At 47.7% G+C, this 9,301-nt stretch overlaps 1 non-coding gene across 1 annotated transcript; it reads left to right on the top strand.

Annotated features, from left to right (window-relative positions):
• The first annotated feature begins 1,818 nt into the window (after positions 1-1,818).
• Positions 1,819-1,890, top strand: TRNAM-CAU (transfer RNA methionine (anticodon CAU)). Its single transcript has one exon. It is a non-coding gene; the product is annotated as a tRNA-Met (tRNA).
• The last annotated feature ends 7,411 nt before the right edge of the window (positions 1,891-9,301 follow it).

Raw genomic sequence — 9,301 nt, 5'->3', positions numbered from 1 at the left:
TCGTAAACAAGTGTCTGGGGGCCCCCTTGGCGTGAAGCGTTCGGTGCGTCAGCGCTGCCCCCTCAGCCCTCTCTTATTTTGTATTTACATCGAAACGCTGTGTAGGAAAATAATAGAAAACAATACCATTAATGGCTTTCGGTTGGAAGCTGCTGAAGTTAAGCTGCTGGCGTATGCTGACGACGTTGCTGTATTCACGGTTGATCAGGGGAGCATAAGCGAAGCTGTCGGGTGTGTACGCGAGTTCAGCGAAGTCACCGGTAGCGGGGTTAATTGGTCCAAATGCCTCGGACTCTGGCATGGATGGTGGCCATCCCACCCGGACCATTTCGCCAACGCACCGTGGGCGACGACCCCGGGCAAGTATTTGGGCTTTCTGCTCGATGCTTATCGCGAATGCGAGCAGTATTGGAAACAGCAAACGAAAGAAGCACGTGACAGAGCAGAAAAATGGAAAGGCACCAATCTCTCAATTTTCGCCAGAACTACAGTCTGCAACCTTTTTTTCTATTAGCAAGCTCTGGTATGTCATGCAGGTTTTGCATTGCTCTCGGGTGAACATTCAAAAGCTACACCGGATTTTTGCCGTGTTTATATGGGCTTCTGAATGGGAACGTTGCAGCCGAACGAACCTGTTCCGGCGGGTAAAAGACGGGGGCCTGGGGCTAGGGCACCTATATTTAAGGCAGCTGGTGAACTGTTTTTTGTTTTTTCGCGACGTCTCAGACCCGTTCTTGCGCACCGTGTGCCAGGTGAGGCTGCGGCGATTGCTGCCCGAGTTTGCTGTTTCCACAGAAGAGGTCGCGGGTGGAATTTTTGGTTACTACAAAGAGATTGTAGAAAGTGTGAGGTATTTTTCAGCGCGTTTTTCCAGCGATTATTTGTATAAAACTAAAAGAAAAAAGTTGTACCATGATCTTTGTGATATTGTTTTCCCAGAGCCCATGTACAGGGCCTTGTACAGTGGAGGTCCGGGAGCTGATGTATAAAAAAGGGTGAAGAAAATGCAGGTGCCACCAGGAGTAAATACCTTCTTTTTTAAGTTACACACCGGGACACTACCAGTTAAAAGGTTTTTGGAGGGAAAGGATTTCTTTCTACCGTGGGGATCGAACCGCTTAATTTTAAACAACCCGAAACAATAGACCATGTTTTTTGCATTGCTGGGAAGGGGTTTATTTTTGGGATGTGTTACAAAGGACAATAAAGAAAGAGCTACCACCTGACGCGCAGGGAATTCGTTATTTAAGCGCTGACAATAATAAGGATGGGGTACCATTTGATCTCATGATGCTCTTGGGCCTCCACTGTATATGGCGCTCCTGAATGGCAGGCTATTATTGAGACAAAGACACACGACCTGCCCGAATTTATTTTCGGGAAAGAATGGACTGCTTTCTGGCCATCCAGAACGCCGCTTCGGAGCCCCCCGAATGGCTCTAGAGGCTAGGGCCGCTCTGTATGCTTCGTGAACTTTAGTGTGACGAAGCCAGACTCATGCTGGCTGTCCACGACAGTGTCGTAGGTACATAGCGTTTTGTGTGTTTTTTGTTGAGTGTGATTTGGTTAAATTTTATGGGCCAAAGCCAGGCAATTAAGAAAAAAAAAGCAGAGTGGCGCAGTGGAAGCGTGCTGGGCCCATAACCCAGAGGTCCGTGAATCGAAACCACGCTCTGCTATGGTTTTTGCCTTCTTTTTCTTCTATCCTTTTTTTCAGCAGTAAGATTTAATCTGTACAACAATTTGCCTTCTAATATAGGCTACGTTACCGAGCAGCGCAGTCAGCAGAGTGGCGCAGTGGACAATAAAGAAAAAAAAAGCAGAGTGGCGCAGTGGAAGCGTGCTGGGCCCATAACCCAGAGGTCCGTGGATCGAAACCACGCTCTGCTATGGTTTTTGCCTTCTTTTTCTTCTATCCTTTTTTTTTTCAACAGTAAGATTCAATGTGTACAATAATTTGCCTTCTAATATAGGCTACGTTACCGAGCAGCGCAGTCAGCAGAGTGCAGTCAGCAGTCAGAGTCAGCAGTCAGCAGTTCCAGTTACAATCCAAGAAATTGAAAAAGCCATAGATGATCTTAGTCCGGGCAAGACGCCTGGTCCAGACGGTTTGAGCGCAGCTTCTATAAGCGGTTTCGAGAAGAAGTGGCAGAGGCATTACACGCTGTTTTAATGGAAGCGCACGAAAAGAAAGAGCTGCCACCGTCTTTCCGGCGAGCGCATGTAGTACTAATTCCTAAGAGTAATGATAGCGAGAAGCAGCAATTGGTTTCGTCTTTCAGACCTATAACGTTAACGAATGTGGATTATAAAATCTATATGAAGCTGCTAGCAAGGAGGTTGCAAACTGTCATCAAAGATGTTGTGGGATCACACCAGACTTGTGGCATCAAAGGTAGGTCAATAACCACTAACATTCACATTATGAGGAGCATTTTAGAGTGTTGTGACGTTTTCTCAACGCGTGCAGCTGTGTTACAGGTTGATTTTGAAAAAGCTTTCGATCGCGTCCATCACGACACACTTTTCAGCATATTGGAATATGTAAACTTGGGCTCAGTGATTTCGGATGGTGTGAGAATGGCATACAAGGGGTGTTTCGCAAATATTGTAGACAACAAAGAACTCGCCAATAGTATCGAAATCCATTCCTCTGTCAGGCAAGGGTGCCCCTTATCCCCCTTGCTATTTGCCATCTATCTGGAGCCGTTTTGCTTGAAAGTACTGCACAATGAAAGGGTTAGAGGCTTCCAGTTAATGTCAACAGAAGTGAAGTTGCTTTCGTATGCTGATGATATTGCTATTATTTGCAAGGACAAAGTGTCAAGGAGGCCCTGAACGATGCTACAGCATACTGCAGATGTACCGGCAGTGTTATAAACAGGAACAAATGCCTGGGTTTCTGGCAGGGGGAGTGGGAAGACACTCCTTCCTTATTTCAAAATGTTCAGTGGTCAGACGTGCCTACAAAGTATCTAGGCGTACCAATTCAGCACTACAAGGACATGACACAGTATTGGCGAGAAGAAGCTGAGCATGTGCGTTCGAAAACAACTAAATGGGGTGGCAGGGATTTTTTCATTTTTGCTCGCGCAACAGTTTGTAACCTTTCCCTTGTCGCGAAAGTATGGTACGTGCTGCAGGCGATGTTCATGACAAGAATGTGTGTTCGGAAGCTGCACAGAGTGTTAGCTGTGTATGTGTGAGGATCAACATGGGAGCGCACGAGCCGGACAAACTTGTTTCGCTCAGTGCAGAATGGTGGTTTGGGTCTTGTACATTTGTTTTTAAGGCAAGTTGTCTCGAGATTCATTTTCCTGCGAGACCAAAAATATCCCTTTTTGAGGACAGTGATGCAAGTGTGGCTGCAAAACTTTTTACCCGAATTTATGGTTTGTACGCAAGGGTTTCATCGTCGAGGTGTGCAGGGGTATTTGCGTGAAGTAGTTGGAACCTTTCAAATATTGAAAGTGCGATTCTCGATGCAGTACCTTAGTGGCGTAAAACGTAGGTGGCTCTATACTGACCTGTCAGAATTGATGTTACCAGTGCCAATTTATCGCTTACTGAATGGTGATGGTCAGGGTGGTGATGTTCTTAAAAGAGTGAAGAAGATGGCCGTGCGGCCATCGGTGAAAACTTTCTTTTTCCACTTACATAGTGGCACACTGCCCGTTAAGCCATGGTTGGAAGAGAAGGGGATATATGTCCCATGGGGCACAAACTGTTTAATATGCCGCAAGCCAGAAACTGTAGACCATATATTCTTGGACTCTTGGGATGCAGTCTTTCTTTGGGACATCCTGCAAATAACGCTAAAGAAAGACCTTTCAATAACGCCGTATGGCATCCTTTTATGCCAGTTAATAACGAAGGCGGTGCACCGTATGATTTGTTCATGATGTTGGTACTGTGGTGTATGGAAGACACGAACGGGTGTCCATCATTCAGACCAAATTGTGCGACCCGCTAGAGAGTACTTTGTTGAGAGTATTGCTTACCTAAGAGATGTGTATAAGGAAAAAGTTGATAAACCAGAATGGTACACTCTGTTGAATCACCTTGTTGCCCTGAAACGGTTTTAACCTACGAGTGCTGTCTTTGTTCAGATAGCACCTTTTATTGTGTTGTATTTGTTTTTCCTGCCTAGTCGGCAATAAAGGAAAAAAAGCAGAGTGGCGCAGTGGAAGCGTGCTGGGCCCATAACCCAGAGGTCCGTGGATCGAAACCACGCTCGGCTATGGTTTTTGTCTTCTGTTTCTTCTATCCTTTTTTTAAACAGTAAGATTCAATCTGTACAACAATTTGCCTCCTAATATAGGCTACGTTGCTGTGCAGGGCAATGAGCAGAGTGGCGAGATTCGACTTCCGGCCACCGAGCGTGACGGACGTGTGATGACGGGCTCCGTAGGAGCGGCTTCAGCGGCCATATCTGGCCGCGGAAACAGGTTTACTGATGAGGAAAATGCTTACCAGGTTTTTCTGCCAGGATTGCCTACAGGGCGTTTCGTTGTAAAAACAGTTTCTTTGCACGCCGATATCAGACCCCGCCCGTACCGGGTCGAGGATTTCCGGAAGCTCAGCACGCGCTGCTCCCCGATGTTATCGCCCTGGGGGCGTATCGGATGAGCCACGTCTGGGCAGTCATTCTCAAGGATTCCGAAGCCGTAACGAAGATGTTGAGCGTCGGTGAAATGCTTGTGAAAGAAAGCCGCTGCCTGGTTATTGACCCGACCAATCAGGATGTGCGACTGAAGCTGCACTGGCTGCTGCACAACGTACCGGACGAAGACGTACGTGCTGCCTTTGCGCTGTACGGGAAAGTCATAGAAATCGCTCGAGAGCGTTGGCGAGTGCGGGGTGTGCTAGAAAAGGGCTCGAAAACGAGGCTCGTCACACTAATATTGAAAGCCGAAGTTACGCTTGACGACTTGCCGCACCAGCTGAACGTTAGCGGTGAGTTGGCGCTGGTCGTCATACCAGGCCGTCCCCCGTTGTGCCTACGCTGTCGCAATACGGGCCACATCCGAAAAGAGTGTCGAGTCCCACGTTGCGCAGCCTGCCGACGGTTCGGCCACGAAGACGGCCAATGTGCCCGCACTTATGCGAGCATTGCAGGCCCCGGGACCAGTGAAGACACGGCTGAGCTGCTAATGGATGTGGAGGACGCGGAGGACGCGGCCCGTGAAACTGGACAGCCAGCGGCACGGGATGGACCTACATTGACGCGCCTGACGAAGCAAGGGGCGACGACGTCCACCGCAGTTTCGACGGACGTACGAGTGCAGCATGACCTTCCAACAGAACCCGTGAGCACGCAGAAGGAAGCGACGGGAGCTGTTGCTGAAAAGCCCGATAACGTGGGACCGGACAACAGCGAAGCCATGGATTCCAGCCAGGAGGCTGCCGGCCTCATAGCTGGGAAGCGCCCCCACGAGGAAAGCGTCAGTGAAAAGCCACAGGTAAAAGCTGGCGCTGACGAGCCGCCGTCAGAATGCCCGGGAATTCGGCGCTCGTCTTTGAAACCACGGCTCAACTTTGCGGCCGAGACACGGCAGGCGGGGAAGCCGCCTCCCTAGCGCAGCAATGTGTTTGTGTAATTGTGTTCCTGTTTTCCGCGGTTGTGGGTGGAAGTACCAAGCAGAGGTAGTTCCAAGGTCTGGAAAGGCCGGCGGAGGGCTGCCTAGCGGTTTTCCCGGTGCCTGCAAACGGACTAATGGATTGGCGACTCCGCACAGTGCACACTTTGAGTCTATAAGTGTTTCGTCCGTTATGGTGGGCACTGCATATCATATATCAGCTGTTCCTCACGCATGGCGATGAAACTTGACACAGCTTTGCGCATAGCAACATTGAATGTGAGGGGTCTTGGTGCTCATAGGCGCCAATGTCAACTTAATCGTCTTCTTACTGACAATGCGCTGGACATTGTAGCTGTACAGGAGACGAAGATTGAAAGTGAGGAGTTTACTGGGCGTATGGTGTCCACCTTTAGTGCGTTCTTTAATGTCTGTGTTTGCCATTCTGTTGGCACCTCGTGTGGGCGCGCCCTTTTTCTGCGCAATAATTTAGGCATCAGTGTGGAGTCGATTTTTTCTTGTCCAAGTGGACGCCTTCTTGTAGTTGACTTTTCTTTTTCGATGTTATACTGGCGCATTATATGCGTGTATTCACCGAACGTTGACTCGGAACGACAAGAATTTTTTTACAGATTGAAGTCTTACATTGTTTGTGATAAAGTGCTGTTGCTTTTGGGCGATTTCAACTGTGTGTGTGCCGCTGCCGATCGAGTGACGCGTCCGCCTGTGCGTGATAGGAGTGCACAATTATTAAACGCTTTGGTGAACGACAACTTAGAGGATATTGGCAGCATATTTACCTGCGGTAATAGACCACCATACACACACTTTCAACATGATAGCCATGCCAGATTGCATAGAATTTATGCATCTGTTGAACTTGTGCCCCTTTGCACGGGTTAAAAAGTTGAACCTGTGGCGTTTAGTGATCATTGTCTTGTGATAGGAGGTTTCCGTGTGAAAGAAAGGTGTACGCGCTTCAACTGGAATCTCTGGAAATTTAATGCCAAACTCTTGGAGGACGAGGGATTTTTAAAAGCCATCGTAAATTAAATGCAGAGGCTGCTCGAGGAGTGGCCCGGTCTTTTTGCCGTTCAGTGGGAAGACTTCAAAGAGTGGCTAAAAAGTAAAGCCATAAAAAAGAGTTGCTCCAACCGACACAGAAAAACACGAAGAAAAATCAGCGCGCGAGCAACTGCAGTTTTTATTAAGCATGGAAAGCTCCGAGCCCGGGAGATATGCAAAAGATATAAGGGATGTGAAAAGCCAGATTGAAAGACTTGACAGTGAAAGGTATAAAGCAGCAGTTATACGCGCAAGGGCACAAAAACTGTGGGCCGGTGAAACGCCGACAAAGCGAGCCTTAACAGATGAAAAGCGGTACGCTAGACAGAAAGAAATCTTGCAGATAAGAAATGGTGCTGAAATTTCATGTGATGCCAATGTAATGCAGCAGTCATTTCAAAAGTACTTCAACGACCTTCTTGGCCAAGTAAGAGAGATTGGTGATGCTTTCTCTTCAGACTTTTTGTCGTTCATGCCAAGACTTGAAGATGATGTAAAGGAGAGCCTATAGGTACCCATAACTGAGAATGAAATAGAATCTGCAATTGACGACTTACCGACCGGTAAAGGTCCAGGACCTGATGGGCTGGGCGCCGTGTTTTACAAAACATTTAAGCCCATAGTCGCTCAGTTACTGCTAAGAGTGCTGGATGAGGCGTATGAACGTGAGCAAGTACCGCTGTCATTCACCACATCGCACATTGTGTTGATCCCAAAATCAGATGACCCAGAGAAGCGATTGTTGGTGGGGTCCTATCGCCCGATAAGCCTCACCAACGTTGACTACCAAATATTCATGATGGTCCTAGCTAGGAGATTCCAGAGCGTAATAACAAAATTGGTTGGACCGCACCAGACTTGCGGAATTAATGGACGCAGCATTGCCACGAATGTACACGTCGCACGTACTGTATTGGAATGCTGTGATGCGATGAGGGACCGCATTGCTATGATGCAGCTGGATTTGTCAAAAGCCTTTGATCGCGTGTCACATGATGTACTTTTTCACATACTAGAGCACGGGAACGTTGGCCGCATTTTCATAGAAGGCGTCAGAATGGCATATGCAAACTGTACCACGCGCATTGTTCTAAATGGTGACCTCACAGATAGGCTGGCAGTGCGTTCGTAAGTAAGGCAGGGATGCCCTCTGTCGCCCCTTTTGTTTGCGGCTTACCTATAGCCACTATGTTTACCTATTGCCAAAAGTGACCGCATCTCGGGCTCTCGATTGCAGTCGGCACATGTCAAAATCCTCGCTTATGCGGACGATATCGCAGTATTCTGTTCCAATCGAGACAGTATTACTGAAGTGATCAGTATCGTTGATAAATTTTGTAAGCAAACGGGGTGCATGGTAAACTGGGACAAGAGCTCTGGATTTTGTCACGGTGACTGGGAAACTAGGCCTGATCACTTCTCCCGGCTGCGATGGTCTTGCCTGCCAACGCAATATCTCGGCGTCCCCCTTAATTGTTATCGAGACCCAAGTGAAAGTTGGAACGAGCAATGCTCAAAGGCGAGGGAGAAAGCAGATGCGTGGCAAGGGAGGCAGTTATCAATGTTTTCACGCGCCTCCATCTGCAACCTTTTCCTTCTTACGAAAATGTGGCACATGATGAATGTTCTGTGTGCGAGTCGGGACAGCATTCAAAAGATGCATCGCGTGTTTGCTGTGTTTATTTGGGCGTCAAGCTGGGAGAGAACTAGCCGTACCAATTTGTTTCTTTCAGTTAAACGAGGAGGGCTTGGCCTCGTGCACCTATTCTTGCGCCAAGTTGTGTCGCGTTTTATCTTTCTCCGAGATCAAAGGGATCCTTTTCTGCGGACTGTTATCCAAGTAAGGTTGCAGAGGCTCCTCCCAGAAATCGTTGTCTCATGCTGTGAAGGTATGTGCGGTGCTGCCAATGGGTACATGCGAGAAGTTGTACTTTCTTTTCGACTACTGTACGCGCGTTTTTCACTTGAGTACTTGTGTAATGTTTCCAAAAAAGAGTTGTATAAGAATCTTGTGGAAAGAATGCTGCCGATTCCAATTTATCGTTTACCGCACCGTGGAGGCCCAGGACAAGACGTCTTAAAACGAATTAAAAGAATGCCGGTTAAATCAACCGTAAAAACATTCTTCTTTAATTTACATTGTAATACACTTCCTGTTAAGACGTGGCTGCATAAAAAGGGGATTTTCGTCCCATGGACGACCAACTGCCTACTATGCAAAAAGCCTGAAACGGTGGAGCACGTGTTTCTTGAATGTTGGGACCAAATTTTTCATTGGGTTGTCCTCCAACGAACCGTGAAAAAAGATTTTTCCCTGCATCCATACGGCATCAGGTTTTTGTCGATCACAAACGAAGGACGAGTGCCATATGATTTAATCATGCTCTTGGGCCTCCACAGCCTTTGAAGGACACGAATGCAAGTGCGACATGCCGATGTTAATGTCCGTTCCGTGCGAGAAAACTTTATTGAAAGTGTTGTGAGCCTGAGAGAAGTGTATCGTGCGCAAGCTGAACCGCCCGAATGGACCTCTGTTCTAGACGACTTAGTTGTCTTGAGAAGATTTGAACCTCTCCCGTGTCAGCCAAGTAGGCTGCTGCTGTTTTTATCATTTATACTTTTGTTTTAGCATGTAAGAATCGGCAAAAAAGAAAAAA

The sequence above is a fragment of the Amblyomma americanum genome, chromosome 3, assembly GCF_052857255.1.
Source record: "Amblyomma americanum isolate KBUSLIRL-KWMA chromosome 3, ASM5285725v1, whole genome shotgun sequence".
Lineage (NCBI taxonomy): Eukaryota > Metazoa > Arthropoda > Arachnida > Ixodida > Ixodidae > Amblyomma > Amblyomma americanum.
The sequence above is the reverse complement of the archived record's forward strand: the minus strand, read 5'-3'. Positions and strand labels throughout refer to the sequence as shown.